Here is a 9,155-nt window from a genome sequence, read left to right as displayed (position 1 = left end):
TTCCCCCTGTACTAAGTGGAGTCTTGTCCCATGAGCAAGCTCTGGAGTTATGAGAGCAAGGCTCGTGGCTCATGGCATCAGCTCCCATCTTCCCTGTCCCTTTCCACTCCGGAACTGCTACACTGAGCGTGAAATGAGCACTTGCTCGAGCGCCACATCACTGATTTCTCCTGCAAGGGGGAGATAATCCACAAAGCACTCGGCAGAAGGGTGGCACAATGCATTCTCTTTCAGGAGATGTTCACCCCATTGCCCTTCTTTCTCCACCTGAGGTCCCAGTGAGGTCCCATACATGGAATATTCCTTCAGGAGAACACTGGTCTCCTCCCTCCCTTTCCCATGAGTACCTACATTGCATTAAGGTTATCCAGGTTCCATGCCAAGGAATGGACTTGTGGCTGGTTCAGTTCCACTCTAAGATTTGTATAGAAGCCATTTCCCTTTTCAGGACCATCATTTCTTTTTAACCTAGAGCCTAAAATTACAACTACTCAGGCTGAGGGAAGGGAAGGGGAGGGGAGGGGAGGAAAAGAAAAGGGAAAAAAGGGAACAGACAGAGAGTGAAGCCAGCACTTGGGACATCACAGCTAGAAAAGGTCAGACTGCACTTTTGAATGGCTCATCCCGTTATCTAGGTTCATGGTAATGGGAAATCCTGCCCTTTTCTGTTTTATGCATTTTAGTAGTGTCACTGTCCTTAGGGTGAATAAAATTGATTTAGTCCAGTCCCCCAGTTCAATTTCTAGGGCTGCTCGGCCAGGACTCCCTAATCTGTGAATAGGGTTTCATTGTGGCTGGGCACTCCTGATCCTTCAATTTATGGCTTGGCATTAAATTGGGCTCCAGTGATGCAGGTCCACTTAGATTATGTGTCTGAAAGATCAGGCAACTGTAGCTCAAGCAGTGGGATTATAGAGGAATTCTTGTGGAAGTGAGTCTCCCTCCCTGAGTGAAAAGAATCCTGTGACACCCTGTCTGTGTGATCCAAAGGGCTGTGGTTTTGAGGTCAGGATGAAATCTCATTCAGGAGGAAAAAGCAATAAATTATCATGGAAAACTGGTTTGCAATTAAAAGAAGCATTTCTTTCTGAAGTGGCTGTTCCTCACTTGCAACAATGGAATTAACTGAGCAGCTGGAGTTGTTTCAGCCCCCAAGTCTGTTTTTCCATTTTGGAGGGCAGGAACTTGTGCAAAAATATCTCACAGGTTTGTTGGGTTTTTTCCCATTCCTGTGAGAGAGGCACACAATACAAAACCACCTAATTATAGAAGCAATGTTTGGAAATAGAAATTTCAAATCCACTATTATGGCCTTAAACCAGAGCTTATCGCTTCCAGGCATAAAGAGATGCTGCAGTCATTGCTTAGATATACTGGACTTATCCTGGTTGGTGCTGGGAGCTGGGTGGGCAGGTCTGAGCTGTGATAAAGGAATTTGCCTCCTTCCTGTCTGAGAGCAGAGCATGTCTCCCAAGCATGTATTTTAAGAGCAACCAGGACTGCACAAGCTCAGCCTTTGGCAGGAACCAACCTGCCAGTCCTTCAGTAGGGCACTTTACCCGTCCCCTCAAAGCACCGAGCAAGACACAGCAGCAAAGTAGGGCTGGTAAACTTTTCAGTCCTAAATATCTCAGATGACTGGGGGGCTGCCCAGCAGCTTGCCAGAGGAATATCATCTGTTGCTGTGAGATGCGTGCCCTGAAGTACATCAAGAAGGCACATGGAGATGCTCAGGAGTGCAGAGCCAGCCGGGAGGTTCTGCCTGGGAATGGGCAGTCTGATCCCTGCTGCCATTTGGGCACAGCTCCTAGGCTGAGCCAACTTCCAGAAGGTGTCCAGGGACATCCTGGAAACAATCCAAGACAAAGCCTGGAAGTAACTTCACAAAGGACCCACCTGGACAATGGGGCCCCTTCCTGTGGCAGCCCAGCAGAGCTGCCCACCCGCACCAGCCTCCCTTGCCCTGGAGCTGACCCACAGCACAGCTGTGCCCAGGCAACATCCCCTGTTCGTGGGTAATTTCCTAGGCCCTGTATTGTTTCAGGGAAACATGTATTTGGCAGCTCATGTTTTCCAAACCACCAGCCAGCAAGGATGGAAATAGACTCTTTGGGAAAAAATGCTTTCTCCACTATGTCATGAGGTAAATATCCAGGGTGTGTTTCCTCGTCCTTAATATGCACACAGAGAGGGCAGGAGGGTTTGGCAACAGACCTCAAGGATCCAGTATATAGGGATAGCAGAGGCAAAGCAGCCTCAGGTTTACTACAAAGAGCACAGGGCTCCCCTGAGCGCCAGGGTCAGCTCAGGCAGAGCTGCACAAACCCAAGCAAACACACATCCCCACCCCTGCACCTTCCTGCTCTGCCAATAAAATCAAGGGAGGGCTCTGGGAAGAAGAGCTCTGTGGAGCACAAAGTCCCTCACAGGCCGGAGATGAGCACCCCCAGGGCTCACCCCAGCCCCCTTGGCAGTGAAGCAAGGGGCAGGTTGTGCCCCGTGCCCCCTTCTCCTGCCCTATCGATGGACACCACTGCGCTGCCTTCTGGACACAATCAATAAGCAGAGACAGGCACTACTGTTAAATTATCCCACCGGCCTCCTGGTGATCTAATAGACTCTCCAGTAAGCTCTTATTAAATTCCAAGCCAAACTGCATCCAGTCACAGTAATTACTGAATATTTAAGGAACAGCAATTGGCTATTTAGAGCACACTAACAAATATCTCATGGAAAATTTCATGCTTTTTAATTACTGTGCAATACCTATCTTTTTGGTGACACCCTCCAACCTGGATTTATGTGTTAATTTGCATCTTCTCTTCCATGTTTCAGCGTTTTAGAAAAGAAGATAAATTAAAAATTAAATTTTTTTAAAAAATTTAGCGCATTTCTCCTGGTGAGGGTTGGGACCTGCAGGTAAAGAAAAGCCTAATGAAAGCAGGTGCTGTGCCAGCTTCCCCTATCCCTATGTGGAAAGTCCAAATGCTGCAGTCCATCACTGCAGCTTTCCGCATCATGCCAGCTCCAAACCCAGCCCTGTCCCTCTGCACACTCAGCTGTGACCTCCACAACCCCCATCACTCCCACCCTAGGGCTCAAATGCTCCAAAAAAAGCTAAGTCAAGCAAACCATGCCTTTGCTGACCGATGAGCATCCTCAGGAAGTAGGGCAACACCTGCCTGGAGCTCATTTCCCTGCACGCAGCGAGAGCCGCGGCCAAATCCGAGCGCAGGTCCTCTGTGCTCTCTGAGAGCCGTAACCCCAGCTGTGCTCTCCAGCTCACTCCCTACCTTATTAGCACTGAACAGCATCTTTATTTAACACACTTCAATTTAGAGTGGAATGGATATTTCTTACTTCAGAAAGTCTCACCTGCCTCTCAAATGGCTCTTGGCATGCTGCCTGCTCTCACTCACGCTCTGCCTTTAACAAGGCAAGCCTCATTCCTCTCGAATGGAAAAGAGTTGGCAGGGCTTGATTGAAAGTTTGGATTCCTTCCCCCTCCCCATCCACTTAGATGCCACAAGAGCCCCCAAATCTGTATAGCCTTCTTATTGCCAGGAAAGCAAAGCTTTTGCCAACACATGTCCCAGGTTCCTCATCACAGAAAGTGAAGCTAAAACATCTAATGGAGGCACCAACAAAGATTGGCACAAAAGAAGAAAGAGGGGGAAGATGAGCACTGTTTGCAGAGCTTGCCTGGCCTCCTGCTACCCCTGCCCCCATCTTTTCTTTCTTCACTGCTTTATCCTCAGAACATCCAAGCCCAAGGTAGAAATATCTAACAAGTAATTTTTTTTCCTTCCCATCCCCAACCGCACTCCTCCTGCAGGTAGCTTGAAATGCAGAGATCCAAGAGAAAGGAGCATACCTCACTGCTCCCACTTTCCTAACAAGACCTCATTATGGTGCAGGGAAAACTTGACCCCATCGGAAGTGTCAGGCCGAGGCACCGTGTTTATTTCACACACAGTCCCCTTCACCTGGAACTTGGTGGGTGCTGAGGAGAGGTTATTCTTTCTTCCTTTGATTGCCACGGGGAGTAAGCTTTTCTTTTTTTAACAAAGCTATTTTAAAATAGATGTTTAACTCTGTGCTATTTTAAATGATGCATAGAAAAAAAGCCCACAGCAGAGCTGCAGTTCAGCACAAAGGCTGGACGAACAGAAGCCCATGTGCTCCTATCTGTGTACAGAGGGATCTTTATGAAAGGAATACACAGATGACTGTCTCAAAGAAAATTGCCCAGGTGATGGTCATTTAGCTGGGAACAATAGCAAACCTGCTAGAGGCTTCCCCAGCTTTCTTTTGCATGTCAGTAAATAATACCCATGCTCACCTCCAAACGCTGAACTACATCCCTGCAAGGTGAGGAGCGGGATGAAGGCAGGCTCCGGGCTGCTGGGTGCTGTGGACAACATGTTTCTGGCCATGCTTTGTGCTAGAAGTCATGCTGAAAGTTGAGTGAAAGACCATCCACAGCAACAGGAGGGAAGAATTAGAAAGACACAATGCATGTCATCCAGGAACCAGACTTCCATCTATATCCCCGACAGAGGCAAGGTAAAAGCCACTAGATATCCACAGTTTCGGGGACTCAGCTTGGATTTGCACCATGATCCAGAGGCAAAAGAGTTTTCTTGATGGGCATTTATTATTTTGGTACAGTGCAGATTATAAACCTATGGTTACAAAACCATAGAGTCAGTGTTTATCTCTGGTGTTCGATTATTGCAAAGTTGTCTCTGCTCAGCAAATATGTTTTCTGATAATCAGCTGGCATTTACATTATAGACATCTGTGCTATTAAACACACAGAGAGAGGGGATTTAGGGATTGTGATAGCAAGTGGCCCTTGTTCAGTCTATAAAGAACCATGTGCATTTTTCTAGCTGCTCCATCACGATTTGTTACTGTGGGTCAAAGCTCCGTGCAGCCCAGAGAGGTCCTGCATCTCCCAAAACTCCCTCCTCCTCTCAAGCAGACTAGGCCATGTCTTCTGCATGGTAAAGGCATTCCATACCTCCAGCTGCATCAATGCTGCTGTCTGGCACTGAATTATTTAGTTTCCTCTCACTGTGAATGGAAATGATCTGCAGTTTAAATGGAATAAAGAGAAGTTTGAATCAAAGGCACCTTAACTCAGTCAAACACACATTGGAGACTTCCTTGCCTGTGACTGTCAGGGGTAATAACCACAGCTCTGATCAAACAAAAGGCCCTTCAGACCCACTTAGTCCCTGGAATCGGCAGGTTCACATCTCCTCTTCCAGCTGTCAGGGAAGAAAGCATTTAAAGAAGTTGAGTCAGAGGGAGATGAGGATGTTGGGCTGTGGGACATGAGCAACTTTCCTGTAGATTGGAGGCTGATTTAATGCTGGCCTTTCTCAACACCCAAACACTTTATCATGCAGGCTGGCAACAGTCTCAATTTCCTCCTGACCTGGCAGAAGAGGAGGGCCAGTGTTAGCAGCACTCATGTTGGCTAATTCATACAGAAGCGTAGAGCTATTACAGCTGTCACTGGCACATCAGATGCCAGCTTTCTCATTTCCTAAACCTCTTCTGCTCAAAACCCACCGTCTCTGACCACTCCTCCCCTACACACCTGAACTCAGCAGCAGCTCTGCACTCTGCCCATAGCCAAGTCCTCCCACCTGTCTCCCAATCCAGGACTTCCTTCCCCATCTCCTCTGTGCTGCCAACATCTGGACCACTGCAGACATCAGACCTCCTCGGGTGGCAGTGTCCCTCTCCAGGTTACAGGACAGTGGAGAGCACTGATTAAGTGTCCTCATGGTACGACAAGAGGGACAGCACAGAGCTAGATGCAAATAAGGGATCTCCTAATGGTCGTTGCAGAGATCTGGCTATGAAAAGCCTCTTGTGGTAGAAGAAATGTGGTGTTCAGTAGAGATCCTGAGGTTAAACTGTAATCTGTCAGCATTTGGAGAATGAGGGATTCTGCTGTCTGCCCTACCCCTGCTTCATTGCCCCCCAACCCTGTTCTCCCCACAGGAAAATTCTCCTATGCTGCCCTGTGAGCTGCCTGCAGTTTGGGGTGCTTCCCTTGGGGGATGCCATTGGAGGGAGGCAGAGGGATGCTCTGGCATCACAAAGCCAGTTTCTGCCAGCACCAGCACTGCACCACAGCTCAGGCTTCCCCTGCTGCCCCTGCCACTCCCCACCCCCCAAGTTGCTAGCATTAAAAGGATTACGGAACAAAAAGATGAGAGAGAAGGGATTACAGGGAATTATCAGCCTTGATCCTCTCCTAATTAATTACTGGTCAGACATATGAAAGGCTGGCTGCAGCACATGCCACAACAGTGAAGAAGAAATGACATGTGCAACTGGAAAGGCTTTGGTAAATGCCAGCTCTTATTTGCTGATGCAACTTTCTTCCCAGAAAAGGCTCATTTAGAGAGCAGTACCTGGACATGGCTGCTGCTATCATCTGTACAGTTTGTGTTCCTCTTCATACTCACCTTTTTCCTCTTTCTAGTGCTTGCACTCTCCTGGGTGATTGGCAGCCCAGCCTGCTCTGCCCCAAATGCTGGGACAGGCTCCCCAGGGCATCCTCCTCCCTCAGCAGGCTGGGAAAGCTGATGCTTACCTGGCTGACTGGGGATGCCTGGTTTTCTTGTGTGAGGCTGGGCTGACTAATCAAAAGGTATTTTTCTTAAAATTCTTATGGATTGAGGCAATCATCACAACAATCAGAGCAATCCTGCAATGAGGGGAAAGAGGAGGCATGTCATTTCAGCTCTGCTCTCTAAAGGAAGAGATAACAGAAGATCTATTTTTCTGTGTATCCTGGTCTGAAAGGAAAGGCTGTTCTCATCCCTCCCAAACCACTGTTTGCTGGGAACTGGCCAACTTCTATGTTATTTTTTAATTCTCAGAGTTACACCCCAGTAAATAGGAACTAAACTAATGGCTAGTGTCTGCATACTGTGCTTTGCATGCTTTCCAGTATCCAGACCCTGCAGCAAGAGAGAGACACCCTATAATAATAGACTGGTTTCACCAGTCACAGTCATTTTTCCTGCGAACAGAGCTCCATCTAGTCCTATTGCTTTGCTGGGCCCATTCCCACCTCCTTCCCTGAGAGACCAGCTCTTTGGCAGGGTCATGGTGCCACCTGAGCATAGTTAACCCCAACTGATTCATGATTCCTGACTAGGCTCAGGTGTTTCCTTACTGAACTCCACACCTTGAATAAGGATGCCCATGATTTTGGGGTGCCCAGCCTTTCTCAGACAACCTCCATGTCCTGACATCCCACAAGTACACCTTAAATCTAACTGAAGCTCTCTGATGGAGCACCCAGGGTTCCAACCCAAGTCAGATATTACCTCTAAGTGAAGTGGTAGTTTCCAGTCCTTAGTCCCAGCTACACCATCAGTGTATGTCAGCACCCTGGTCTTGCTTCCTCACCCAGCTGAGCATTGCCAGCCTGTTGGGTGATTTAGGTCTGGCTTGGGAAGTGCAAGTTCTCTGTTTGCAAACACCACACAGCTCAGCAGCCCTGGACTGGCACTGCTCGCCCTTTAGGCTCAAAGAGGGTGTGTGATCACAGCAGGCTTCAAACTGGAAAGTATTTGGAGGATGTGGCTGAACATCATCTCTTTTTGCATCACACCTTTCCCATGCAGTTTTCCTAGCTGCAGGATCATTCCCAAAAGAGTCACAGCCAGAACACTACATCAAGTTTCCTTTCATGACCCACAAAGTCTTTCAGTGGAGAACTCAGACAAGACTTTTGTGCCAGCTCCAAGATCCCCCAGGTCTGTCCCCATTGCCTGCTTTTTCTCCTCTCTTTTAACATGAACAACTCTGCAGCAACCTCAAATCAATAAAACAAAGAAAGGCAATGCAAGCTGCCACTAAACACCAACTCCTTAAAAAAGATCAGCTAGAATTATTTGCTGCTACACAACAAATTTCTGCCTGCACAGTCCCCTGGTTGCTGCGCTGTAGATGCCCAGGATGGAGAGGAGGTACAGAGGAGGAGGGACCAGCCAGCATCCCCTTCCTCACTGCACAGAGCAGTTGGCTCTGCTGCAGCTGCAGTGTGCACCATATGTTCATGTAAGCGATGAAGCAGGGATGGCCACAGCCCTTCCCTTGCTTCTGGAGCTGAGAAACCCCAGTGGGGGAGCCCAGGGACCATCCTTCTGCATCCAGCTGAGAGTTTATCAGAGGGCATCCCCCCAGCTGCTGGGACAGGCAGGCAGCTTCTGCATGTGAGCTCCACTTTTGCCCAGGGGACAGAGGCTCTTCTCTGCTCTGCACAGAAAAGGTTAAGGGAAAGCAAAATTTCTGAGAAATAGCAGCATGCTGGTTTTGACAAATGCGCAAATTGGAGCTGATATGGAATGCAGATGTATGTAAACACTCATGAAATTATCCAATCCCTCCTGCATAATGTCGCCTCGCAGCCGCAGAGGCTCTGAGCACTCTGCAAGGCCAAGCTGGTTCGGATCCATGCAAATCAGGGAAAAGACACTGTACAGGTACCAGGCAAGAGTGGGAAAAGAATGAGGGAAGAAGACACCTCGTCATTAAGTTAAAGATGGTCCTGCTTGGCACAGGACACCCTGGCTTTGGGATTGGAGTCAGCAGGAGTTTCAAGAGCTGCTTCCCTGCTCTGCCTGCAAACACCTTTAACCCTCAGTCTCTGACCCAGTTTACAGGGGCTGGGATGGTAAGTGCCAGGTTACAGATATTGCACCAGTTGTCCCAAGATCACACCATGAATCCTGGAAACAGAAACTAGGATCCTGACTCCCACATCCTTGTCCTAACCACTTCATCTGTGCCCTCCATAGCTGTTGCCATGGAGATTATTTCAATGCCACCCATCCCTTGCCAGGATGTCACTGAAATGGTCCAGCAAAAACAGTACCTAAGCCATCAGGAAAACACATCCTTCCGTGTTCCTGCTTCCATGGTGAGCTGCAGCAGGGCTGGGGCAGAGGTGAAGAGCTTCCAAGGCTTTCTCCGCATAAAAGCCCCTTTTTAATATCAAGCTCACATATTTTCTGTTTACCTACTGCCAGCTGCACCTGCCCTGATCCCAACCGTAAGCCCCAGCAGAAGTTAATCTCCCCATCCCCACATCGCACCTGCAAAGCCTCAACTCCACT

This window comes from Corvus brachyrhynchos, unplaced genomic scaffold (genome assembly GCF_000691975.1).
Source record: "Corvus brachyrhynchos isolate BGI_N302 unplaced genomic scaffold, ASM69197v1 scaffold4, whole genome shotgun sequence".
NCBI lineage: Eukaryota > Metazoa > Chordata > Aves > Passeriformes > Corvidae > Corvus > Corvus brachyrhynchos.
Note: the sequence above shows the minus strand (reverse complement) of the source record.